A 27,416-nucleotide genomic window follows, 5' to 3' on the forward strand; every position below is an offset into this window, starting at 1 on the left:
TTCTCAGTCTCCGTTAATACTTTATTCTGACTGAGTGCACCACACCCATTATCCAGAATAACAGGCCTGTGATATTAACACGGATGAACTAAGCAGGAGACTCGGAGTGACTCTCAAGAGTTCTGCCTAGGGAACAGACCTGTGATACTGGATTCTGACTCAGAAAACAGACTGTTGACTGAGGAATAGTGCCAGGAAATGCAATCCTAGTGGAGAAATTGTCATCAATAAATGTGAAAGGAGGATGAGTCAGAGCTTGAAGGAAAAACCTAATTCTAAGCCAAGGAAGAGCAAAGAGAGGCTCTCAAACTTTACAGAACGTGTGCAGAAACTTGTGTGCAGAGCTTGTCTTTAACCTGATCAAACAGGGGCAAAGGGGAGAGGTGTCGCTCTATACCTTTATCTCGATTCTAATGCATCTGAGTGTCAAATCTTTTCTTGCAGGACAAGTACTCTGAATCACTGCTGTGTATGGAGAAGATCAGACTAAGCAACTAAACCAAAGGGCTCCTACAAGCTCAGTTCCCACAGGTCTTTAGTTTTTTTCACACTGCCTTAGTGCATCAACAACTGCCAATGCTACTGAGCAGGACTGCCAAGAACCATTCTTTCTGAGGATCTCAAGGATTCTCTCTGAGACCTTTTCACACCATATTTCGGTCTTTCACATTTGGAAGAATAGAATCATCTATGTATATAAAAGAAAGTCCCCTCACCGTAAAATCAATGCCCAGGCCAAACCCCTGGACCTAGAAACACAATATTCGGGGAGAGAACTCTAACCATGGTGTAGATGCTCACTATGAAGGGTTTTTTAGAAATTCGATCCCTAAAGGGGGTCAAAAGGGGTAAAACGTGCTCCTCCCATTGCTTCCTATGTGGCTGCCAGGCTGCTGCTTCCTTGCACCCCCCCCCCACTCTTTGATTGGTCAGCTGGAGAGGTTCTGAGGTAAAAAAAAAAAACAGTCAGAGGAGACTGCAGAGAGCTAACGACAGTTGAGGAAATCAGGAATGGCCAACAACCACCTGTGAGGTGCAGCAATGCTGCTCCCCAATGGCTTCCAACATGCTCCCCCCACCTCCTACACCTGATGGGCAGCCGTCTGTCAGGTGCAGCAGCAGGTGCAGGGTGCTTAAAGCCATCAGGGAGCCCACCCCAGCAGTAACGCCTTAGCGATCCTTCCGGCCCAGCCTCCACAATGCATTTCATATGGCTCTTCCATCTGTATAAGATTACTCAGGAGCAGGGCTATTTTTGGGCAGGAACACACAGGAACAGAGTTCCAGCTGGCTTCAGAGTTGGCCACGCCCACTACAGCCAAAACCTCTGCATTCGTGGCTACAGAGGGAAGGCTTGGAGAGCGACACCCCCAGCGACTCTGAGGTGGGGGGGCAGGGGGGCCCTGGAAGGATCGGAGAGGCATTTAAATGCCTCCCCATGCCTTCCCTGGCCTGTCCAAGGGCCTGGGAGCCCAGGCAAGCCAAGGGAAGGCCGTTTAAACGGCCTTCCCTTCCCTTCAAGGGGGGGGCTTGCCCAGGCTAGCCAAGGGAAGGAATGGGGTGTGGCTTAATATGCTAATGCACTGCAATGTCAGGGTGTGGCCTAATATGCTAATGAGTTTCTGATATTGGGTGTGGCCTATTATGCTAATGAGTTCTTGCTGGGCTTTTTCTGCAAAAAAAGCCCTGCTCAGGAGGGAACAACTGGAGGACTGTGGGTCTTCAATTTTATTTCAGATCGCTCTGTCCCACTTTGCTGTTCATAATGATCAAAGTAGCAATCATATTTTAAAAGATCCCAAAAACAAAAACCAAACAATCAATTGAATGTAACAACAAATATTAAAATCAGATTAATAAACTGGACTTGAGGCAATTGGGGGAAAGTGTGGCAGAGGTTTTCATGCCCTGTGCCCATAAGCCTTGGTTTCACAGAATTATACAGTCCCAGTACTAGAAAAGTATCTTGTAGGCTATCTAATCCAACTCCCTGCTCAATGTAGGAAATCCAAAGCTAGAGCATTCCCAGAAGATGGCTGTCCAGCCTCAATGTGAAGATGTTCAACAGAACTCCTAATGTTCAATGGAACTCAGCCCTCCTGTAAGTGAAGCCGATTTGATCTAGGCTTGCCCTCAAAAGCACCAGAGAACAAGTTACAAGCCTCACCAAGTTATGGCCATTTCAGATCTGCAGAATGGCAGGAGGGGAATGCTTAAACCTCCTCTCCCAGTGGAACACAGTTCCAATACAGATTGGGCACTGTACACTTCAGTATTTCATTCTGAGTGTGGAACTCACAAAACAGCATCTGACTGAAAACCCTTGTAGCCAACTCAGAGACAACTATAACATGTAGCTTGACCCCAAGTCTTCCTACTCTTCCGTGTGATGTGCCATCAAATATTTTAGGTGAGAGATCATGTTTCCTTTTACTGTTCCTTAGAATCTTCTCAGGGGTTCTTCACTGACAAAGTCAATAATGGTAGATTAATTTCCCTAACAGAGGCTTTCCTACCACCACTAGCCTTTCCCCTGTGAGGCATTGCTGTGGAATGTTCTAGCGAAGACTTAGTCCAAGTGGGACAATAATAAGACCTAACAGGCCAAGCCATTGTCCCCTTGAACAAAGCGTGTAACTACAATACCTCAGAATTTTCTGCAACCCAGAAGTTTCGCAGCAGATACTCATAGAAAAGTGTCTCCTGAAGTTGGAGTTTATAATATTCAGTCAAACTTTTACTGGGAGGAAAGGCAGGGGAAAGGGTTCAGTTAAAAGAACAATGTTCTCAAAATGCTAAACACGTTTGTATAACAATCCAGAAATTCCCTTTGAAATTAGTGAGCTTGTGTGATGTTTATTGAACATTATATCATAAAACCCCAGGCACATTCCAAAGAGCTTCCCAATGGCTTTGAAACAATCACGGGGAGAACTTTCTGGAAGTATTTAATAGACTGACTCACAGAGATGGTGGCCTCTGGCCGAAGCCTTTAAATCACCACCACTGGCAGTTTCCCAGCAACAGATGTGACAGGAGCTGCATGTGGGAAGATCTGAAAGGGTGAAAAAAATATTAAGTCCAGCTTGATCATTAGTGCCGGCTGTGTGAAGCAGGGAGTGACTCTGAATAAGAACCTTCCTAAGAAAAGGTGGTTTAGTAGACTACTCAGAGAATTCATCAAAACAGAAAAAGTCAGTCAGGATTTAATGTTCCTCTTCGAAAGGGGCTGGCTGCTGGCCTTTGCGGCATTAGGAAATAATGATTTACTTGTCAATATTCAGATCCCACAGGAAAACAAGCTGTCAATCGGCTGGCTACACTTCAGAGCGAAAACGAAGTTTGTTCTGATACTACCAATATATTTTTAAGGGTTATTTTTTTTTACTTCTTCTTTGACGGTAACAGAGAAGTAAATGTATAGTCGATAGCTACGGCGGGATTAAGGGCCAGGTCCTATTCATTTTGGCAAAAGATTGCCCCCAGAAACTCTTAACACAAATGAGAAGATCAGGGCTAGACATGTGAGAGAGATAAGAAATGTTAGACTCTACACAGCCTGAATCTATGGTGTTGGGACTGTCACTCTATCTACCCTGGTATCTCTGTGATGAAATGCCTTCTCCTTCAGTGGGGGGAAGTCATCCAGGAACTGGTCACGCCTCTGCTCGCTGGATAGGCTATGCAAATTTCTTTTGTTGCATGGCTCCTATTGGAGTGGCCCTGGCTGACCTCTCCAGTTTCTGCATAGCCCCTAGGGTTGCCAGCCTCCAGGTGGGGCCTGGGGATCTCCCGCTTTTACAACTGATCTCCAGCTGACAGAGATCAGTCCCCCTGGAGAAAATGGCTACTTTGAAGGGTGGACCCTATGGGATTGTGCCCCGCTGAATTCCCTCCCCTCCCCAAACCCTGCCCTCTCCCGGATCCACCCCCAAAGTCTCCAGGTATTTTCCAACACAGACCTGGCAACCCTAATAGCCCCTGCACTCGGTAGGACGTCTGGAGCTCCTGCTCCAAGCCTGTAGCACTACCTAGCAGGAAAATAGTTTAAAAATAGCTGGAAAATAGCAGAAAACCTTCCCTTTCACAGGATCTTCCTCCCATCGGGTCAGAGAACGACAGAGGACCCGGAGGACGAAGAAAGAAGAAGGAAAGACTCGGCCACACATCCTCTGGAGCATGGAGAGAGGAAACATGGCCGCAGCGAGGGACACAGAGGAGCAGCTCCCTATAACTCCCGACTCCCGAGGCTTCGGGGGTTAGGCAGCAGAGCGTTCAGCGGCTGGGAATCGCGCCACAGCAACAGAACGCCAGCTCCTCCACCGCGGGACCAGCTGATCGCATGTAAGGCTTGTACAGGCACCTTCTATGTGTTGCATCACAACAGGTGACTTGAAATGTACAGTTCTCTGAGCCTATGTGTGTGTGTGCACAGTCCATTGTGTGTAGCAATAAATATAGTCCATGAAGCAAAATATCAAGTTCATTCTCTAGCCTCCTGCCAACCTAGCAGTTCGAAAGCAAGAAATTGCAAGTAGATAAATAGGTACCACTTCAGTGGGAAGGTAACAGCGTTCCGTGCGCCTTGGTGTTTAGTCATGCCGGCCACATGACCACGGAAATGTCTTCGGACAGCGCTGGCTCTTCGGCTTTGAAACGGAGATGAGCACCGCAACCCTAGAGTCAGATTCAACTGGCTTTCGAGCAAGGGGAACCTTTACCTTTATAGATATACCCCACTGTCTTTAGACTGTCTCTTGATAAAGAGGGGTTTGACTCTCCAAAGCTGGAAATCTTAATGGTATTTAAGGTGCTACTGCATGCGAATTTTGCTCTTCTACTGTAGACCAACATGGCTACTCATTTGAAACTGTCTCTAGGCAGAAGAAGTAATCTCCTCCAGGTAATCTTTCGACACAAATCCACTCCTGTTTTAAGAATTCCCAACAGAGCTGTGAAAGTTGAATAATATCTAAATAAAACTTATTTGAAACATCGACTTGGGTTCGGAGGATGCACTGCCCTGTGACTTTGGACCAAACCTTCCAAGTATGATGAACACCAGAAATAATTCCTCTTCTCTCCAAAGTAGACAAGGATGTGTTTTGTACAGATTTTATCATCTGCATAAGCTGTAGATCCCAACAATAAATCCCACTGATTTAGCAGAGAGATAGTTTTATAAATAAATACGTATGAAATGTGATTATATTAACTTGGTTAGAACAACATCAAATGTATTGTTTTCTTTAATAAAGCTGAGCAATTAATTGGAAAAAGCACAATTATTATAAGAATGTATATTTAACCCTTGATATAAGAACCTACGAGGTGCTCTGCTGGAACAGGCTAGTGGTCCATTAGTCCACCATCCTGTTTCACACAGTGGCCAACCAGTTGCCCTGCAGGGCCAGTAAACAAGGCATAGAGGTCAAGGCCTTCCCCAGAGGAGGAGGAGGAGGAGATTGGATTTATACCCCGCCCTTCACTACCCAAAGGAGTCTCAGAGCGGCTTACAAACTCCTTTCCCTTCCCCACAACAGACACCCTGTGAGGTAGGTGGGCTGAGAGAGCTCTCTCAATAACTGCTGTTGAGAGAACAGCTCTGAAAGAACTTGTAACTAACTGAAGATCACACCAGCAGCTGCATGTGGAGGCATGGGGAATCAAACCCAGTTCTCCCAGTCTGCGCTCCTAACCACTACACCAAACTGGCTCTCTCCTATCACTGGTAGTCAGAAGTTTACTGCTTCAGGATGTGAAGGTCCTCTACAGTCATTATGGTTATTAGCCATTGATGGACCTCTCCTCCATGAGCTTGCCCTGGCAAGGTGGGATATAAATTGAAAGTAATAAATAAATAAATGAGTCTGTCTAATCACTTTTTTAATTATCTGTGCTATTGGACATCATTGCTGTTGGACGAGAAGGACTAGACGCTGTCTTTAGCCTCAGCCTCCAGAGGGGGTTACAAGAAAGTCGGATAGATAGACAGGCAAACTGTGAGTTTCCTTCCTGTTTACTCTTCTGCCCCTTTAACTTTGACTTGTAGACTGATACTCTCAGGGAATTGCTTCCTTCCTTCCATTCTCACTTCTCTCTCTTGCATAACAGGGCTCTTTTTGTAGAAAAAACCCAGCAGGAACTCATTAGCATAATAGACCACACCCAACAGCATAAACTCATTAGCATATTAGGCTACACCCCTGATAGCACAGCTCATTAACACATTAGGCCACACCCCCATGTTACCAGAAGTGTGGTTATCCAGCCACACCCACCTTTTGCTTCTTATTCTGTTTACCTTGTTTGTTGTCAAAACCCAGGGCCTTTTTTTGTAGCAGGAACTCCTTTGCATGTTAGGCCACACACCCCTAATGTAGCCAATCCTAATGAGTTTCTGCTGTTGGGTGTGGCCTATTATGCTAATTAGTGCCTGCTGGGCGTGGCCAACTCGGGAGCCAGCCAGAACTCCGTTCCTGTGCGTTCCTGCCCCAAAAATAGCCCTGCATACACACAAACAAGGAGCATGTTGCTCTCCATCTTTGGCACCATGGATGTAATCTCCATCCACATCCATCCGGGTAGTTAGGATAGGTTATATTCCTATCTCTCATCTATCCTATCTAGAAGGAAGTCCACTAAATAAAGAACAGTTTATTAGTTTTGAAGCTGATAAGTGTTCCATTAACTTCACGGGGTGCCCCAAAGTTAAGAGAATTATGCAACCATTTGGCCAGTTCACTTGCTATGACTCATTCGTGTCTTCTGTGTCTGTGGTTTTACAGCTGTTATTTTATTTAATATGTTTTATTTACTTCATTTGTACCCTGCCTTTCTCCAGAGTGGCCTACATCACAGTTCTCTCTTCCATTTCACAACCACCCTGGGAGGCAGCTTAGGCTGACTGTGTGTAACTGGCCCAAGTTCAATCGGCATGCTTCCATAGAGAAATAATGATTTGAATTTGGGTTTCCCATGTCCAGTCTAACATTCTAATCACAACATCACACTGACTCTCAAATATTTATTACACATATTATGTCCACTGCTGACTACCACTTTAACTTGCTCCATGCTTTGGTTTTCTCCCCTTGCTGAACCATTTTTCCTTCTCATGAACATCAAAGTCATTCCCCTCATCCTTTGGTGACTCAGCATCCCCCCCCAAATAATATCCACAATCCTTAAGTTAATAGATCTAATGGTGCAATTCAGGATGCAACACAGGGACAGGGACTTACACCCGAATGATTGACAACAGCTCACTCCTCTCCAACTCCACCTTTCCTCCACCCCATTTAATTCTCGGTTATAAATCTGTACAATGATTATTCACTCCATGTATACCTGAAGAAGGGAGATCTGATTCACAGAATCTTATGGGGGAACAAATTTTGTTAGCTTTCAAAGCACTACTATACATTTGTTTTAGATAGATTTTAGTTGACTGTTGAGAGAAGATTTATAAAGGTAAGAATAGTTGTTGAAAAAGATCCAGTTGCTCTGTGTGTGTGTGTGCGTACTCTCTCCTTTGCCAGAAGTCTTCAGATAAAAGCAGAAATACTCCGCATCTGGATATCCAACATTCAGCATTGTAATGTACTCCGCCATGACCACGTGCGCGACCGTTGGGCCATGCGGTCATGCCGAACAGCAGAGCTTCACTCTCCTGAGAACAATAGCCAAGCAGATCCTAGCCCGCACCTATCAGAGGGCCAGGTCCGCGGCCGAGAGCCTATGGGACTCTCGGCCACTGTAAATAGCCTATAGTGAGTAGTGGGCGTGTTTTGGTGGTGGGTTTTCTGGGCATATATACCGGCCTGCGAGCCGGTAGTCTCCGTCTTGTTCCTGTGAATAAAAGTACTTTGCTGAAATCACTCAACGTTTCTCAGTACTTTTCAAGCATGGAGTTCAACTAGAGAGCCTGTAATACTCCTTCCAACTCTGTGACTCTAAATCTGTATCTTCAAAACAGCTTTCTGTGCCTGCGCATCATATCTGTGTCCCAGAATTTGTTGCAACGTATTGCTCCCTCTTCTGATGGTTCACTGCAGCAGCCTTGAAGTTTGTGCTCAAGCAATTCTCCAACTACAGGAAGTCTACCGTCCCACCCCCACCCCCCTTCTGAATGGCATCTCGGTAAACAATGCCCTTGGTACTTCTCGCCTACTGAACAAGGGGCACACAGCCTGTAACAAAATAACCCTAACCCCATGTCGCTCCATCCAGCTTACACAGCATGACTCCTGGGAAAAACAGTTAGGTTCCCACACTGGAATGTCCAGTTACGAGAAACCTGAGATCTAATTGCTATCAACAGGGCACCCTCCTACATAGGAGAGTCATTTAAAAAAAAAAACATTTGCTATCTGCAGGTTCTCTGATGAGAGGGGAGGAAGGCCGAAACAACAGTGTTATCTTTAGGTCTGGAATTCCCTCTCCTTGACTTGCATGAAGAGTTCTGTGGGGGGGTATGTTAGAAAAAAGGTTTTGGAAATGGGCTCTGAGTAATTTAAAGAAAACGTCTCCTGGATTGCACAGTGTTCCATTCAGCGCCTGGATACACAGTTCTGACTGATGTCTGTGTGGTTGTAAATTTAAAAAATTAAAATAGAGGAGAGAGCCGAAACTCGACACTTTGGCATGGGGTTGCCAACCTCCAGGTGGTATAGAAGCAACAGTGAGATCATGGGAAGGAAGAAGTCAATAACAAAAACAACCCTGATGTTGTATTATGAAAATATATTTCAGTGAATATATTTCGTTATCACATTATGAAAACATATGCACACACGCGATGGAAAATGTATATAAACCGTTTCACATAACAGCTTTTTCAGAGTGTGCTGCGTGAATAACACTTGTTTACATATCACTAGAAAGAGAGGAAAACAGTAAACAATAAAATTGCCAATTTGTATCAACACTCATTCTTGCATAAATCCTCTATAACATTACGGCAGGCATTATAGAGTTCTTATGCAAGAATGGGTGTTTTTATGCAAGTATACCCCAGCAAGTTCCCTCTCCTCCTCAAACCCTGCCCTCTTCAGGCTCCACCCCCAAAATCTCCATGTGTTGGCAACCCTACAAGTTCAACACTATGTTACCGAAACTCCTCTAAGGATGGTTCCGAGAGCCCAACTCTGTCTTATGTATGGCAGTGGGCGTGCGTGAGTAATTACCCGTGTATACAGAGGGCGGATCAGCCAATGAACGCTCCTATTTCCCAGGAACTGAGACAACACGCTAGGTTTAATGAATAAATGTTGTCTTTACTAAGTAGTTCTCAAGCATACGAAAACAGATACATACGCAGATTCACACAAGTTCCTTAGTTACAATGGTAAATAGAAAGCAATCAGCATGAAAAGTAATAAATTCAACAGACAAGGGGACAACACAGAAGGATGTCGCTTATACTTATCTGAGGTCCACGTTGAGAAGAAATCTCCTCAGTAGATGAAAGGGGGAAACTCAAGTATCAGCGGGTGGGATTCTAAAGCACATGGAATGGTCCTGCCAGGCCCGTGCGGGTTCTCGGGTCGCGACTCCCGAGAACGCAGTAAGAATCACCTGCGGTACTTAAGTTGCAAGGTGAGGGAAAGATGGGTTAACCAGAGAAACAAAGGCTGTGTTTCTCTTTTTAAAACCTAGTGTTTGGGTTTGGCTTAAGGCCAATAAACCCCTAGAATCCGTTCCCTTTACTATCCTATAGGTTAGAGAATTGTGACATCCTACCTAAGGGGAAGGGGCAATATTCAAATGCTCTATCCTAACTTCAAAGGGGGCCATGTGGCCAGGTGTCAAAGTCATATCTCCATGGCAACTTTTGACTTGCAGAGATGTGCCTGGTCCAGGAAGGCAATAAAGGATGTGTTCTTTGTGATTCCAAACCAGATAGGAAGATGGGCTACGCGTTTTCCCACAAATCAGCAATGGTGGGGAAACCTGTTGTTCTTCCAAGTTTCCAAACTGAGCATAATGGCGTTTGTCTTCTTTGTCCTGAGGCACGCTGGGAAGGTGCAGGGAAGCACGTGTTCTGTAGCACAGGCAACACAAGCCTTGCTCATCCAGATGCAAGCATGAGATGCAAAGCAAGCCATACACACAGCAATCCCCTTATCCCATACACACAAATGTAAAGACATTCAACAGACATATAGCATTAGCACAGTTCAAACAATGCAGTTACAAGCACACATGGTTACAACTAGTTGGGAAGATTGCATCACAAGATGGGCAGAGACATTAGCACCATTAAAACAATGCAATAGGAACAGCACAATACATAAACAAACAGTGCAAGGTTGTATTACAAAACTAGGAACAATGCGACAAATAACAGCATAATTTGACAATTTTAGGGAGAGCCATTAGATACTTTTCAAGGCAGATTTGCAGAGGTGGTCTGCCATTGCCTTCCTCTGCGTACATCTTCCACAAAAGTTCCACCATATTTGCTTAGTCTTGCTGCAGACACCCATTTAAGAAGCCAGCTGGCAGTGGAGGCTCTGTTGGAGGTGGGCCACATCCTCCTAGCTCTGCCATGAAGCGTTGCTGAGTGATCTTGGCTTTGCCACCCTGTTGTGTACTGAGCCTAATCTCGTCAGCCCCAGCTTGGGGACACAGAACAATGGACTGCTAGGATCCTGGGATGGACCTATCACCCAGGAGTGCCTCTGTAAATAGCCTATAGTTGGGAGTGGGTGTGTGATGGGTGTGCCATTTTACGGGCTTATAAACAGGGCTCAGGCCCTGCTAGAGTTGTCTTAGAGTTGAGCTAATCACTAAATAAACTATGAGCTGATCACGACACGCGTCTGAACCCACTATATTTCACACCCTCTTTCAAAACCTAACTTCAGTCTGGGACTCTAAATGTGTAATTTGAGCATATAAAAAGCAGCCACTGGACCCAATCTGGATGGGACAAAGGTGCTGGGGAAGGGGTTAACTCTTCCACTTTCCCCCATCCAGAAATGCCCTCTTTCCAGCTTCTTTCAGCCCTGGCAAGGAAAAAAGACGGTTATCCATATGGTGTCTGTCTTTTTTCTTACTACTGGAGTAACCCCAATAGATGGCATTTTCAATCAGGGAAATGGCAGAAGGGAAACTGCTCCTTCCCTAGAGCCATTGCCCCAAGTCCAGATCATTGGTCCCCCGTGGCTGCTTTCCATGCCCAAAATACATGTCTGAAGTTCCATTCATGGAACTCCCAGGATGTACTTATATGTAGCCTGGCCCCCAGCTTAATTTACTGAATGGGTCTGTTGTAAACTGGGGTGAAGCGACACACCTCACCCAGAGTTCCTTGAGAACTGCCTCAGGCAGGTCTCTGGAGAGGCAGTATATAAATGTTCCAAATAAATAAATAGAAGAAGGTTAGGGTACAAGCTTGGGTTGAATCCCAAACCACCACTAGTGGAATTCATCTGTTGGAGTGGGACTTCATCTTCCTTCATCTGCTGCAGAGCACTCCTGGCAAGTTGCGACCAACTCATGGTAACCCCATGAAGTTCCATGGGATTTTCCAGGCAGATGAGCAGAGGTGGTCTGCCATTGCCTTCCTCTGCATAACAGCCCTGAGTTTTCTTGGCTGTCTCCCATTCAAGTATTAAGCCTGCTTAGCTTTCAAGCTCTGATGAGATCAGGCCAGTCTGGACTATTAGGGCTGCTACAGAGCACTGATACCTTCCAAAAACATTCTGCTCCTGGGGTCAATGGACCACCAGGAATAGCATGGGAGGGGGGAGGAAGAGGAAGAGGAAGAAGAGAAGAAGGAGGTGGTGAAGTTTGATTTCTACCCCACCCTTTACTCAGAGTCTCAGAGTATCTTACATTCACCTTCCCTTCCTTGCCCCACAACAGACACCCTGTGAGGTGGGGGGGGGGGGCTGAGAGAGCTCTGAAAGAACTGTGACTGGCCCAAGGTCACCCAGCTGGTTTCATGTGGAGGAGTGGGGAATCAAACCCGGTTCTCCAGATTAGAATCCGCCACTCTTAACCACTTCACCAAACTGGGAAAAAAAACTGGTGGGTTTGCAATGAAGGGGGAAATTGGCCAAAAAAAACAAAACCCTCCCTCCTCCATCAACAGAAATGCATTCCACCATCAGAACCATACGTTTGGATCCCAACCACAGCCATTAGTTAACTGGGGGGGGGAATTGTCTGTCTTCCCAGCAATTTAGTTCACATGATAGGGAGAGCCATTAGATACTCTGAGAAGCTGGCTGCCAGAAAATGGTGCTGGATATTCCTCCCTACCAGGCAAAGATCCAGTCTCCAATATTCATCCATCAACACGCAAGGCATTTGTTTCAATTTATGCTCATGGGAGCCGTAGGTCTAACAAGGCCGAAGTGTAGAATGAACTCCTGGAATGCAGGATGGCTTTGCACATTCAGTCGAGGATAAAGATGGGAAAGATTGCTCTCTGCAGGAGTATTTACAGCTTGCCTGCCTTAAGCAATGCCCCAGATAATAGCCTTTATCATGCCTTGAAAGTGACGGTGTTAAAATCTGCTGAGGCTTTACCACTGATCAATCTCTGGCATGCAGTCAGAATTCTAGATAAAATGTCTATTTTTGGGCAGGAACGCACAGGAACTGAGTTCTGGCTGGCTGGCTCCTGAGTTGGCCACGCCCAGCAGGAACTCATTAGCATAATAGGCCACACCTAACAGCAGAATCTCATTAGGATTGGCTAAATTAGGGGTGTGTGGCCTAACACGCAAAGAAGTTCCTGCTACAAAAAAAGCCCTGAGTTTTGACAACAAAGCAAACAGAATAAGAACCAAAAGGTGGGTGTGGCTGGATGAGCACACTTCTGATAACATGGGGTGTGTGGCCTAATATGCTAATGAGATATGTTGTCAGGAGTGTGGCCTAATATGCTAATGAGTTTCTGCTGTTAGGTGTGGCCTATTATGCTAATGAGTTCCTGCTGGGCTTTTTCTACAAAAAAAGCCCTGGAAGGGAATACTGTAAGTTGCTGATTGGCGGGCAGAAGTGAAAACATACCGTCAGATAAATTATAGAGGAATCATGACTTGTATCCCATTGCCACACAAACCTTAGAAGCAACATTTAACAACATTGAAATTACTGGGCTTAGCAAAGTCTAGCTCTGGTTAGGATTAGGCACTGTTAGGCACTTGGGTTTTCCACCAATTTCCACTGATTTCCCCTCTTGTTGCAACCCACTGAGCCCCCTGAAGTTTTGCTTCTGAGCTCAGCAATCCGTCAGGAACAACATAGTGGGGGGGGGGGTGTCAGCCATTGGAGGGAGAAATTAATGGCGAGCACTGCCCCCTCTTAAGAATATGTAGGTGCCTTGGCTTCCGGTTTGGACTCTGTGAATGGCGGTCGCATCTTCGGGGAGTTCCCGAAGTCGAATCGCCCACGCGCGGCCAGGGGGGGATACGCACAAGCGGTTACCCTAAGGAGCCTCAGGCAGAGGTTCCGATCTGGGGCGCACAGGCGATGTGCCTCTTTCCCAGCCAGATGGTCGGAAATTGAGGCTCGCCCCATGCCCCAATGGCCCTAGCCGCAGCAGTGCCCTGCACGGGGACTAGCAGAGCCGCCAGACGTCACCGGGTGATGAAGCGGTTAAGCATTTAAAAGGAAGATATTCGGCCGAAACTGTGAGTTGCCTGTCAGGAACGGGAAACGGAGCGAAGCGCACGCCCCCCCCAACGAAAAAGTGCAAGGGAGGAGGGGGGAACTCTCTCACACACACCCCACATAACAGAGACTGATTTAACTGGAGAAGAGGGTGGAGTGAAATCTGAAAAGAGCAGTGTTACCTTTTGGAGAATTGTTAAAAGACAGGCAGGAAGATTCATTTCTTAGCTGTGCGGCACGAACTTTTAAAAAGTAAACAATAAAATAAAGATGTCGGGGCAGAAAAAGTTTGAGAAGCCGGCAAAGAAGCTGGGAGGAACTTCCAGTGCTGGCTCCCGCTCCTTGGAGCCGGCTGTCACTCAACAGGAGAGTGATCTTCTGCGCCCTCTGCTGGAGCAAATGCAAAAAACCAACCAAACGTTAACAAGCATGGAAAGTGTTCTCAGTAACCAGCAGCTACAATTAAATGATACATCCAAGAAGATAGAGGAAATCGCGCAAAAATGCCTGGTCTCATCAGAAGATACTCAAAAGGTCAAGAAAAAGGTGGTTAAAATGGAAAAACATCAAGAAATGCAAGATAAAAAGTTATTGATGCTTCAAATGGAAAAATCAAATTTGACTCTCCGGTTTCAGGGCATAAAAGAACTGGAAAAAGAAGATCTCTGAAGTATTTTAGCGGAAGCCTTGGCAACACTCACCGGCTGGGAAGCAGATAAAATAAGCGAGGAAATGGATCTGGTTTACAGAGCCTATTCCAACTTTACAAGATTGAATAACCTGCTGGCAGAAGTGGTGGTCAAGTTTACGAAACAGAAAGTTCGGGATCAAATATTGAAAGCTTCTTCTTCAACACCTATGAAGATTGGAGAGCAGACAGTCAGGATTTTGAAAGATGTCCATTTGAAATTCAAATGAAAAGGAAAGCATACAAAGGATTGACCTTATTCTTGCAAAACCATCAAATTAGTTATCGCTGGTTGATTCCAGAAGGACTCACCTTCAAGTTTAAGGACAAAAGGGAGAAGATTGACTCCATTTTCAAAGCTCAAGACTTTTTGAAGAGACACGCCAGCTCGGAGGAGGCAGCACTCGCTAAATGGGAAGAATTGGACAGTGACAGAGACAGCGGCTCGGAGGGGGAAGTCAAGACTCCGGAAGATGAAGGAGCGGGGAAAGGATCATCATACAATCTGAGAGACATAAAAGGGAGGCAGCCCAGACCATGAAGACTGGTTCGGAATGCGCAAGAAAAGACTTTACTAACAACAATCCAAAAGGACACTACTAATATACTAACAGTTATTGTTTTTTTACAGGTAAAGATGAAACAACTCACAGAAGAAGCCAAAAGAAGATTTATTTAATACTAACAAAAGATTAACATACTAATGAAAGCATCACCCAACCTTTTCTTAATCCCTCTATATACCCTCCCTCTTTCTGATATTGAAAGCATAAATTCTCTCCTTTTTAGGAGAGTCAATTAAAAAAAGAATATGTAGGTGCCTTTAAGCCTTTGAAACGTGGTTGGATATAGATCATTACGACGTCCTCATAAGGCTGACCAATAGTAATCCAGTGAAAAGTGCTATGGATTGCAAATGGGTCTTGTGTACTGGATCGTGACTGATGACTTTCAGCAGACTTAACAGATCGAGGTGGGTAGCTGTGTTGGTCTGAAGCAGCAGAACAAAGTTTGAGTCCAGTGGCACCTTTAAGACCAACAAAGTTTAATTCTGGGTATAAGCTGTAGTGTGCATGGACACTTCTTCAGCTTATACCTGGAATGAAACTTTGTTGGTCTTAAAGGTGCCACTGGACTAAAACTTTATTCAGCAAACTTAACAGTATACACGGACAGAACGGCCATATACAGAATCAAACCATGGGTCCATCTGGTCTACTATTGTCTCCTGACTAACAATGGCTCCCCAGAGTTTCAGGCAGGGGTGGTTTCTAGTTCTGTTATCTAAGATCCTTCCGACGGAGGTGCCGGGCAACAAACCTTATACGTGCAAAGGATATGTTCTTCCACTGAGCTATGGTCCCTCCCCAAAGCAGTGTAAACGTGTCTACCAAAGGATAGCCCAGTTTTGTTAGCTGGAGGGGGAATTGTGGGCCGGTGGCTGCCAGCTTCTAAGATCCAGCCTGAATGTTTGCCTCTCTTTCCTGTTGCAGGTAATTAGAACTTGGGCATGGCCAGGGAGCAAGATGAAGTGCAAAAGCCTAAGGTCTAGGATGTTTTGTGTACCATTTTTAGTAGACTGTGCTTTGAACTGTTCTTTTAAGACAATTTGGATCCCCGCTGGGTAGAAAAGCTAGATAAAAATAGACTCTCTCTCTCTCTGTGTATGTGTGTGTGTGTGTGTGTAAAAGACAAGAAAGACATAATGTAACACCAGACTGAAAGTCTGCCCCAAAAGTCATGTCAAGAATTTGATAAGAGCAGCATTCCATGCCCAATAATTTCTTCAGGAACCTCACATGCACGATGTGCTGGACATGGTATATTCTCCCCAGTATTTTATCATCTGCAATAGCCTGCTTCTGGGGTTTCCATTCTTAGGTACAAAATGGCTCTGTTTAGTGCAAACCCAAAAATATGTTTTGATAACGAGAAGAGCTGAAACCATAGTTCATGTGAGCAAAGAATATGAGGCAAATGTTGATATCCTTCTTTTCCTCAATAAGTCTAACATTTTCTTTCTAAATCGTAGAAAAGAGCAAGAGTCCACAAACACTAACCAAATCTGTGGCAGGATATGAGCTTTTGTGAGTCAGTGACTTGTGAAAGCTCCTACCCTGCCACAACTTTTGTTAGCCTTTAAGGTGCTACTGGACTCTTGCTCTTTTCTACTGCTACAGACAGACTAACACGGCTCCCCATCTTGGTCTTTCTAAATGGTATCCATTATCAAGCAGGCATGCTAACAGCACAGGGAAGGACTTTGGCTCAGTGGCAGAGCATCTGCTTTGCATGCAGAAGGCTCCAGGTTCAATCCCTGGTATCCCCACTTAAAATAATCAGGTAGCGGTGGGGTTGCCAACCCCCAGGTGGTGGCTGGAGATCTGCAGGGATTACAACTGATCTCCAGGTGACAGAGAGAAAATGGCCACTTTAGAAGGTGGACTCTATGGTATTATGCACCACTGAAATCCCCTCCCCTCCCCTCCCCAAACCCTAGCCTCCTCAAGCTGCACCCACAGAATCTCAAGGTATTTCCCGACCTGGAGCTGGAAACCGTAGGTAGCAGGTAATGTGAACATAACTCCACCCGGGACCCTGGAGAGCTGCTGCCAGTCAGAGTAGAAAATACTGATTTTGACAAACCAATGGTCTGTATCTGTAGAAGGCAATTTCATGTATTCAGAAATGCAAACTGACAAGCGGACTGTATGTCTCTGGGAGCCGGAATACATAATGCATAAAAGTCCTCCTTTCCCCCCCTGGAATCCCTGATCGAGACGTCACTAATGTCAGATCCTTTTGCCGAAACCACCTTTCCAAAATAAGCTTTGTCGTTATGAGAAATGGAGGGTTGTTCATTATAAAATGAAAAGTGCTACCCCCTCGTTAGCCTCCAAATTGCCTTTGATGAGTGAGTGGCCATACTGAAGCTTGGAGAAAGGAAATTAAAGCAATCCTTTTCATTCCAATGGGAACAATTTTCTCCCCGAAACAACAGGGAATATGAATGTTCACCTACTAAGAAGCTGCACTGTAAACAGGAAGGTGGTGCGGGAGAAAGAAGGATGTCAAAGAACGAAACCAATGTAATGAAAACCGTCCGGATCTGCATGAACGGTGTCTTGGTTTCCATTCTTTCAGGGACCTCTGATTTCTTATGAGCAATGTTCCCTCTAAGCTGTGGAGTCTTGTGAGCAAAAAGTCTACTTCGTGAGCTACCAGCATTAAAGTTGTGAGCGAGCGATTTGGCTGCTGCATAAAGCAGTTTGCTCTGGAGCCATCCTTCCTGAGCGAAGACAAAAATGTGTGAGCCGGAGGCTAAAAAACTGTGAGCTAGCTCACACTAACTTTTGTGTAGTGGGTTAGCCGCATGAATGAAGGACGCAAACCGGCATGGTCCAATGCACGCTTTATTAGTACACAACAAGAGAGCGACACTAACGGCTGGCTGGCCAACTATATACATCCTTGGGGGCGGGGCCACACCCCTGGGTCCCGTTGGTGGGTTTGAACCTCCCGCCATGGTTCCCATTGGTTCCCCAGTGGAAGGACTAGGATCCTAGTCCTCATTGTTCTCCCAGAGTCAAGCTCTGGGGAGTTCGCTGGCCGCTGGTGGCGGTCAGCGGACACAACACTAACTCAGCTTAGAGGGAACACTGCTTATGAGGTCTGAGAAACTGGTTTAGGGTTACCAATTGCCTCTTGGGAAACACCTGGAGATTTTTGGAGTGGGGCCTGGGAAAGGCAGGATTTGGTGAGGGGAGCGACTTCAGTAGAGTCTGGTGTCATATGTCTACCCTCCAAAACTGCCTTATTCTCCAGGGAATTGATGTCAGTCATCTGGAGATCAGTTGTAACCCCAGGAAATCTCCACCACCCCCCCACCTGAAAGTTGGCAACCCTAAATGACACGTACACACCACTTAGGATCTGCGTTGAGATAAATATCTGAAAGATTAAATCAAAGCAATTGCAAAGGAGTAGCCGTGTTCGTCTGTTTCAGAAAAACAAAACAAAAGTTCAGTGGCATCTTAAATACTAGCAACAATTATTTCACAATGACCTTTCACGAATCAAAGCAGAGGAGGTGAGCTATGACTCATGAAATAAATGCCATTAGTCTTTAAGGCACCACTGGACTTCTGTTATAAATCAAAGTGGCCATCTTCTTTTCTGGGCAAGGAAGATTGCCATGATAGACAGAAATTCAACATGCGGAGATCAATGCTCCCTCTAAGCCGTGGAGTCTTGTGAGCAAGAATTCTGCTTTGCGAGCTACTGGCATTAAAGTTGTGAGCGAGTGATTTGGCTGCTACATAAATTAGTTTGCACGGGAGCCATCCTTCCTGAGTTGAGTCAAAAATGTGTGCGCTGAAGGCTAAAAAACTGTGAGCTAGCTCACAGTAACTCATCTTAGAGGGAACACTAGCGGAGATTACCTTATCACGGCATCAGTTGAGCTTCTACCTGTCATGTGAATATTAAAGAAAAGGGCCTGTATTAGAGAAAAAAATTAAGAATTCCAGAGCCAAGTCAGATGATACCTGGGAGACCTTTAACATGTATAATATCATTAGAGGGCAACTGATGGGCCCCCTGAGACCCCCTAGTGCGGCATCAGGGTCTCACGTGGCCTCCAATGCTGGCAGTGAACACAACTCACCCTTTCAAAATCAGGTGTGAATCCATCAGCGTTGTGGTTATTTTGAAAACTCCCACTTACTGATTGAAAACTTTGACTTCATCTGTATAGTTTCATAGATTGCAACAAAGCTTTTACCTGTGGGGATCATGAAAAGCTATGGAACAGAGTCCAGTAGTGCTTAACAAAGTTTAATTCTGGGTATACCCTGGTGCCCTGACCTGGATTGCCCAGGCAAGCCCAATCTCATCAGATTTCGGAAGCTAAGCAGGGCCGATCCTGGCAAGTATTTGAATGGGAGACCTCCAAAGAATACCAGGGCCAGGAAGTAGAGGCAGGCTATTAAGCCACTTCCCTGAACATCCTCCATGCCCCAGTAGGAGTAGCCAGAAGTCACCATGACTTTCAGGCAAGGGCACACACGCACACACAAATGCAAAATGATAGACCTTCATGCTTTCACCAACATATTTTATTCCACAACCCTCTCCTTTTGTAGTTGTTGAAGCATCCAAGCCTCTTCCCAGGACTCTTTTTGTAGAAAAAGCCCAGCAGGAACTCTCATTAGCATAATAGGCCACACCCAACAGCAGGAACCCATTAGCATATTGGGCCACACCCCTGACAGCACAGCTCATTAGCACATTAGTGTTACCAGAAGTGTTACCAGAAGCCCATGTTACCAGAAGTGTGGTTATCCAGCCACACCCACCTTTTGCTTGTTATTCTGTTTATCTTGTTTGTTGCCAAAGCCCAGGGCCTTTTTTTGTAGCAGGAACTCCTTTGCATGTTAGGCCACACACCCCTAATGTAGCCAATCCTAATGAGTTTCTGATGTTGGGTGTGGCCTACTATGCTAATGTGTTCCTGCTGGGCGTGGCCAACTTGGGAGCCAGCTGGAACTCCGTTCCTGTGCACTGCCCCAAAATAGCCCTGCCTCTTCCCATTTCTAGCGAGACTGACTCAGTATGAAGCTGCTTCATGTGTTCTTGTGCCCTGCTATTCTGTTGTACTTCAGGCAGCTTTGTCAATGTCAACCCTCCATTGTCATAAAGACAAAATGGAGGTCCATGTCAGCCACTCTGAGCTTGTTGTGGAAAGAGTAGAATTAAATGTATTCAATAAATATGAATTGCTCTTAGCCATTATCGTTCCACCCGAACCTCCATGTACAGAAGCAGTGAATTCCAGATGCTGAGTACTCCTGGGAAAAGGCCACATCCTCCAAAAGGCTGTTGAAGGCAGAATGCTGGTCTCTAGGTGGACCTCAGTTGGACTCATCAAGACAATTCTTATGTGACTATGCTCATTTCCACTATGGCCATTTCGACTGACTGATTCTGGGATGCTCCATTTCTGGTACCGACATCTCCTGACACTTGTGTCTGCTATCAAACAGCTTGGCTCTAACTTAGAGCTGCAACTTTCAGATTACCGAGTCGCTGTAAAATCTGATGGTCCTCAGGGGAAGGAAAGGAACGGAAAGTTGGAAGAAATGGGATACGGAGTTGCCTAGCAACAAATAACCACACACTCTCACCAACATATTTTATTCCACGATCCTTTCCTCTCGCAGTTGTTGAAGCATCCAGGCTTCTTCCCATTTCTAGCAAGACATGAATGCAGATAGAATACCAAGTGGAACAATCCTGCTTTAGGAGATCACCGCAAATCCGCTGGGAGGGTGGACATAAAATTTCCTTCTGCCTCCAGTTTTGGATTGCTTTCAGTCACATGAAGGTATATGCTCAAGATTCTTGGATGTGTATTAACAGCCTCCTAACCATTCTGCCTTATCTACAAGCACAGTGTTTAAAAAACTGTGGTTTTTTTCCTGATAAAATAGAACATTTGTAAAACTGGAGAATCCAATTGAGCTAGATTGTGTACACATAACGCTATCTTGAATTTTTACTTAATAGCCCAATATCTGATCCCCATATAATGGATGTAGCTTTTCTACAGGGGGATGAACAAAAAGAGATTGCAAAAAGAATTCTTACGGGGCTGGTTGGGCATGCCGGCACGAGCATGAATGATGAGTACGCAGTCGCCAAGGGTCCTGTTCTACTGCACAGAGATTCCCCATTAATATTGTCCCAAGCTCCTTAGAGGAAGGGCCACTTATCCCGTCCAGCACCAGCTGTGACTAGCCAGCGCTTTCTAGGCGTGAGCCAACACACGGCCACTGAAGAAAGCTTAAATCATCTTTATTCAACTTCACACGCATTCAGAAGATCATTTACTTACAGAAGCTGGGTGGGAAGTTACATCTTGTGATCTAGGTTAATTCAATAGCCGCGGTGAGAAAGAGATGGGCTTCCCCTCTCCTTGCCGTAAGGGTTGATGAACAAAGAAACGGAAAAGATCCATAAAGTCAGGAAATTGCTCTTAATGAGCCAGTCAGAGGGAAGCTTCTGGGACCCCTAACTTCAAACTACAATTCCCAGGAGCAACGAGTCTTAAAGATACAGCACAGTTTTACTACACTACAGATAACGCTGACTGGGGCTGCACACCGCTTAAAGTGAGGATGGATGGATGGATGTGAGTATTCTCTGTACACGCTGCATGCCAAAGAAGGCCGACTCCTATGTTCTCAGGAAATACTGAACTGTTGATTAGAATTCCAGTTTGTGAATATAAAACAAACCACGGTTCGTTAAAGAATGCAGATTCTGATGTCATTCTTTAACCCAGGAAGATGTCAAGCTTGGCTGCAGGGAAGGAGAAGAAGAGGAGGGTAGGGGAAGAAGCTCATGAACATGAGAGCAAACCAGGACTGAGTGTGTTATGAACAAACCAGAGCACGTTCATCCCATATGCCTTATTGGAAGTGTGTGTTTGTTAAGTTATGTCAAGTCGTTTCCGACTTATGGCAACTTTAGGAACTAATGTCCTCCAAAACGTCCTATCGTTAAGAGCTTTGCTCAGGTCGTGCGAACGGAGGGCTGTGTGTCTTCCTTGACTGAGTCAATTCATTTCATGTTGGGTCTTTCCCCTTTCCTGATGCCTTCAACTTTTCCTAGCATTATTGTCTCCCCACACACACACACTTTTTGGTGTATCTGTACAACTCTCCTCCAACACCAGGTTTCAAAGGAATCTACTTTCTTCCTGTCAGCTTTCTTCATTGTCCAAGTTTCACACCCGTACGTAATAATGGGGAATACCTTGGTACTGAAAATAGCTGCGTACAAAGAAGACATAGTGTGGGAAGAAGAGATCATACAGAAAAATAAACTTTTCTGCCCATTGTGAGGGGGGAGGGAAGTCCTTTGCCTTTTCTGTTGGGATCTAAGTACCCATCTGGGAGTGAGGAGCAGGGCTATTTTTGGGCAGGAACGCACAGGAACGGAGTTCCGGCTGGCTTTAGATTTGGCCACACCCACTACAGCCAAAACCTCTGCGTGCCTGGCTACAAAGGGAAGGACTGGAGAGCGCCCCCCCCCAGTGACTCCGAGGTAGGTGTATCAGGGGGGGCCCTGGAAGGATCTGTCCAAGGGCTGGCTTGTCCAGACTCCCCACAGGACAGATCCTTCCAAGGGAAGGCATGGGATGTGGCCTAATAGGCTAATGAGCTGTGCTGTCAGGGTGTGGCCTAATATGATAATGAGTTTCTGCTGTTGGGTGTGGCCTGTTATGCTAATGAGTTCCTGCTGGGCTATCTCTACAAAAAAAAGCCCTGGTGAGGAGTGTTCACAAGTGGACATGCAGAGAGGTCTAAAATAAGATGCCTGGAGAACCTGAAACTATTCTAACAAGCCCCTCTGTAGATGATGTTATACCAGCAACGGCCAGCTTCATACTGGAAGTTTAAATATTGTCATTCTCCATCATTTCCTACTAGGGTTGCCAGGTCTGAGTTGGAAAATACCTGGAGACTTTGGGGGTGGATCCAGGAAACTTTGGGGGTGGATCACTTCCCACACTGCCACAGAAAGTGGTGGCGGCTACAAGCATGGACAGCTTCAAAAGGGAATTAGATAAGCATATGGAGCAGAGGTCCATCAGTGGCTATTAGCCACAAGGTATAGATAGGGGCTCTGGGGCAAGTGATGCTCTGTCTTCTTGGTGCTTGGGGGGGGGGTCAACAGTGGGAGGGCTTCTAATGTCCTGGCCCCACTGGTGGACCTCCTAGTGGCACCTGGTATTTATGGCCACTGTGAGACACAGAGTGTTGCTGGATGGGCCTTTGGCCTGATCCAACATTGGCGTCTCTTATGTTCTTATGAGAGGACGGGGTTTGGGGAGGGGCCTCAGCATGGTACTATGCCACAGAGTCCACCCTTCAAAGCAGCCATTTTCCTTGGGGGAGCTGATCTCTGTCAGCTGGAGATCAGCTGTAAAAGCGGGATATCCCCAGGGCGCACCTGGAGGCTGTAGCAACCCAAGCTGCAGTCTAAGGAAAGTCAAGTAACGAATAAATATACGCTGCCAGAAACTTTTGTAAATGAATGGGTTCTGTTTATAATTAACATTCTATAAAGTGCATTGTGCATTCTTATAACATCCTAATCAGGTATATATATTCAGTACATTCAATATAACAACAACAACATACAGTTCATACAATATAACAACTACCAGTCAATTTTGCATCAGTATTTTAAAAGTCAAACCCCAATGGGAGTTTCCAGAATTACACACCCGCTTCTACTTGCATGAAGTCTTCCAGAAGGGGGAAAGCTTTCGTTTATAGTTGTGTTGATGCTTATTGCCAATCCTACAAAAGACACATTGTGCAGCTGAGATTCATAGACGGAGCGCTCCAATCATTCTCAAGCCTGCATCTCTGGATCCACAGGCCATTGATGGAAGATAACTTAGAAGATACACAACTCTGCCTGTGGTGAGGAGAGGAGGGCCAAAGCCAGTAGCTATTCAAACAGTGGCTTAATGTCCAAATGGGGTCAAATAGGGCCCGGTCCAGATTCAGATTTTTGCCTGGTTTAAACATTTCTCTGTGGGTGCAATAGGAAGGCATGTAACATAGCTTGATTAACAGAAAACAGCATGGAAATTTTTTAAAAGGTCCATAGCTATGAGCAACATGCATGCAGACACACCTATCTCTCCTTAGCATTGTCAAGACAAACAGGAAGGAAGGAAAGGGAGGAAAATATATACATTTCTGGAAAATATGTTCAGCTGCAACGCTGTATCATTCACATCTGTGAAGCAGCTGGACAATTAACTTTCCCCCCATCATTTTATCCTCCTCTCTCTGCTCCTCCTTTAATTACAGCTAAATCAAACTGCAGAATGCTTTCTGCAAAACAAGGGCAGTAGCGCCTGAAACTCACCCAGCTGTGTACGACAAACTGTAATGGGTTCCTTCTAGGAATGCTCTAATTACGGGCATGAGTGTGCAAACTTTCCTCAAGGGGGGGGGACTGGTTTCTTTCAGCCTGTAAAAACCACATCAGGAAAGAAAAAGTGAGAGGGGGAAAAGGAAAAGAAATGAAAAAGAAATGCATAGAACAGAGACCTGCCTTGACACTGAGTGTTGCGCTATCCCCATTGCCATGGCTTTTTTTGTAGAAAAAGGCCAGCAGGAACTCATTAGCATAACAGGCCACACCCAACAGCAGGAACTCATTAGCATATTAGGCCACACCCCTGATAGCACAGCTTATTGGCATATTAGGCCATACACCCCCATGTTACCAGAAGTATGGTCATCCAGCCACACCCACCTTTTGCTTCTTATTCTGTTTACCCTGTTTGTTGTCAAAACCCAGGGCTTTTTTTGTAATGTCAGGGGTCGTTTTGTAGAAAAAGAGCTAGGGGAACTCATTAGCATAACTCATTAGCATATGCCACACCCCCTGACATCACCGGAAGTGTGTCATAAGGCCACACCCCCTGACATCACCGGAAGTGTGTCATAAGGCCACACACCCCGCCCCCCAATGGTCCCGGCCTCCGCCGCCGCCCTTTCAGCTCCACTGCCGAGCCCCATGAGGGGCCCGGCGGTGGACCTGCAAGGCCGGCGGGAGGGCGAGGAAGCCCCGCGAAGGCCCTCCCTGGCCCCAGGCAGGCAGGGGTGGGGAGAGGCAGGGAGGAAGCAACTTACCCTCCCTCTTCTCCTGCCTCCTCCTGGCTGAATGAGGGCCGGAAGCGGGGCGGCCGGAAGCAGGGGGCGGGGCTTCGTCATGTGCCCCACCCCCCGTACCTCACCCGGAGGAACTGCGATCCCCTGCGATCCCCCTCGAAATGACCTCTGGTTCCTGTGCGTTCCTGCCCAAAAATAGCCCTGCCCGTTGCAGATATTCCAGACTAGGACGAAGGCAGAGATCAAATGACCGCTGCTCAAGATGGGTCAGGGTGAAATGAAGACAAGGCTGGAATATCTGTGATCCCATCTTCAGCCCTTTTTAAAATGGTTCAGTTGCAGAGGTGGATGGGCCCCGATTCAGACTGGCGCTGCACCACTGAAGGAGGGGTGGTAAGGTTATCTCTCTTCTCCCCTGTCATTTTCCCAATCTCAAAAAGCGTTCTGGAGATACTGGCTCCAATGGGAGACAAATACAGGGACCGTTCAGGCAACCTGCATTTTTTTTTCTCCCAACAGGCACCAACCTCGAGGCCTTGGTGATACAAAAATGTATTTTATGTTAAGCACTTCACCAGTTTAAAGGAGGAAAAGAAGCATCAATCAACTGTTGTATTCCTTTTAAAACGTCTTCACCCCTTCTTTCTCCACATGGGATCCAAACTGCAGCTTCTTTACACAGGGGTTTCAGTTGAGCAGCTGTATTAGTCTACAGTAGAAGAGCAAAATTCAAGTCGAGTTGCACCGGAGACCCGGTTTGGTGTAGTGGTTAAGAGCACAGAATCTAATCTGGGAGAACCGGATTTGATTCCCCACACCTCCACTTGCAGCTGCTGGATGACCTTGGGCAAGCCATAGTTCCGTCAGGGCTGTTCTCTCAAGGACAGTTTCTCTCAGAGCTCTCTCAGCCCCACCAACCTCACAGGGCGTCTGTTGCGGGGAGGGGAAGGGAAAGGAGTTTGTAAACTGCTCTGAAACTCCTTTAGGCAGTGAAGAGAGGGGTATAAATCAAATCTCTTCTTCTTAAAGTATAGGGTTGCCAGCTCTGGGTTGGGAAATACCTGGAGATTTTGGGGGTGGAGCTTGGGGAGGGTGGGGTTTGGGGAGGGGAGGGGAGGGATCTCGGGAGGGTACACTCTCATAGAATCCATCCTCCAAAGCAGCTATTTTCTCCAGGGCACCTGATCTCTATTGCCTGGAGGTCAGTTGCAATTTTGGGAGATCTCCAGGCCTTGCCTGGAGGTCGCCAATCCTACTTAAAGACCAACAAGGTTTCCAGAGTAGAAGCTTGCAAAAGTCAAAGCTATCCAACAAAGGGAGCTTTGGCTCTCAAAAGCTTATACCTGGATATATGGTTGGTCTTTAAGGCGTTGTTGGACTCAAATCTTTCATTCAGGGGATAGCCCTAATTAAAATACACAAAGCATACAGGAGTCTCTTCTGAATCCTGCTAGGGTATGCCATGCCATGAATGCTAACTGTAGTTGTCGTTGAATTCCCCCCCCCCCTCTCCAAGGAACGGGAGCCGTTGCTTTTTTTCCCCCCTTCACACAAAAATGCCAGGCAGAGATGTGCAAAACCAGATCTCTCTCTGCAATAGGTCAAGTGATGTGTAATGCCAAGAAAATGCGGGCGTGAAGACACTCTAAATGCCACCAGTGCTCTTATTGGGTGGGGGTGCTAATGATGGCATCTGGGACCCTCTGCGTGCAAAGCCTGCTCTCTGCCTCTGAGCCAGGCAGATTTATAATGCCCTTGTTTTCATGCCGCTGGCTGTGCATTGAGAAATCTCAGAGTCAAACCTGTCTCAATTTCATTTTAATCTCCCCTCGATAACAAACACACCAGGGCTGCAACTCTGTGCACACTTGCCTGGCAGTAAGTACTTTGGTGTTCTGTGGAATTTACTTCAGAGTAGACATGCTTAGGATTGCACTGTGGGTGCTTGAGATGAGCCACGGTCTCTCATTCCATTGGCAAGAGTGAAATCTATATATCTAATAGCGAAGTTGCCCCCGGAGTGCAGATCGCTAAATCAGCGCTCCAGGGGCAGCTGGGGGGCTGGGGGAGGTTTGTGCACACGTGGGCCAGTCCCCACGTGTGCACAAAAATAAAAAAAGTTGAAAATTTTTTTGGGGGGATGTTTAAATCCCCCCGAAAGTGCAAGAGCATCTCCTGCGCGTGCGCAGGGGACGCTCTGGAACGTCGCCGCCGCCGCCGGAGCGGGGGGGGGTGTGGGGAGAGAGAGAGTGCGAGGTGCCACGGAGACGGTGAGGGGGGGGGAGAGAGCCGGAAAGAGACGGAGCCGAGGCCCGCGCGGCTTGCCCTCAGGTCGGAGCCGGTGGGGGGGAGGGCAAAAGAAAGAGAGAGAGAGGGGGGGGGTGGAAACAGAG

This window comes from Gekko japonicus, unplaced genomic scaffold (genome assembly GCF_001447785.1).
Source record: "Gekko japonicus isolate JY-2015 unplaced genomic scaffold, Gekko_japonicus_V1.1 scaffold11, whole genome shotgun sequence".
Lineage (NCBI taxonomy): Eukaryota > Metazoa > Chordata > Lepidosauria > Squamata > Gekkonidae > Gekko > Gekko japonicus.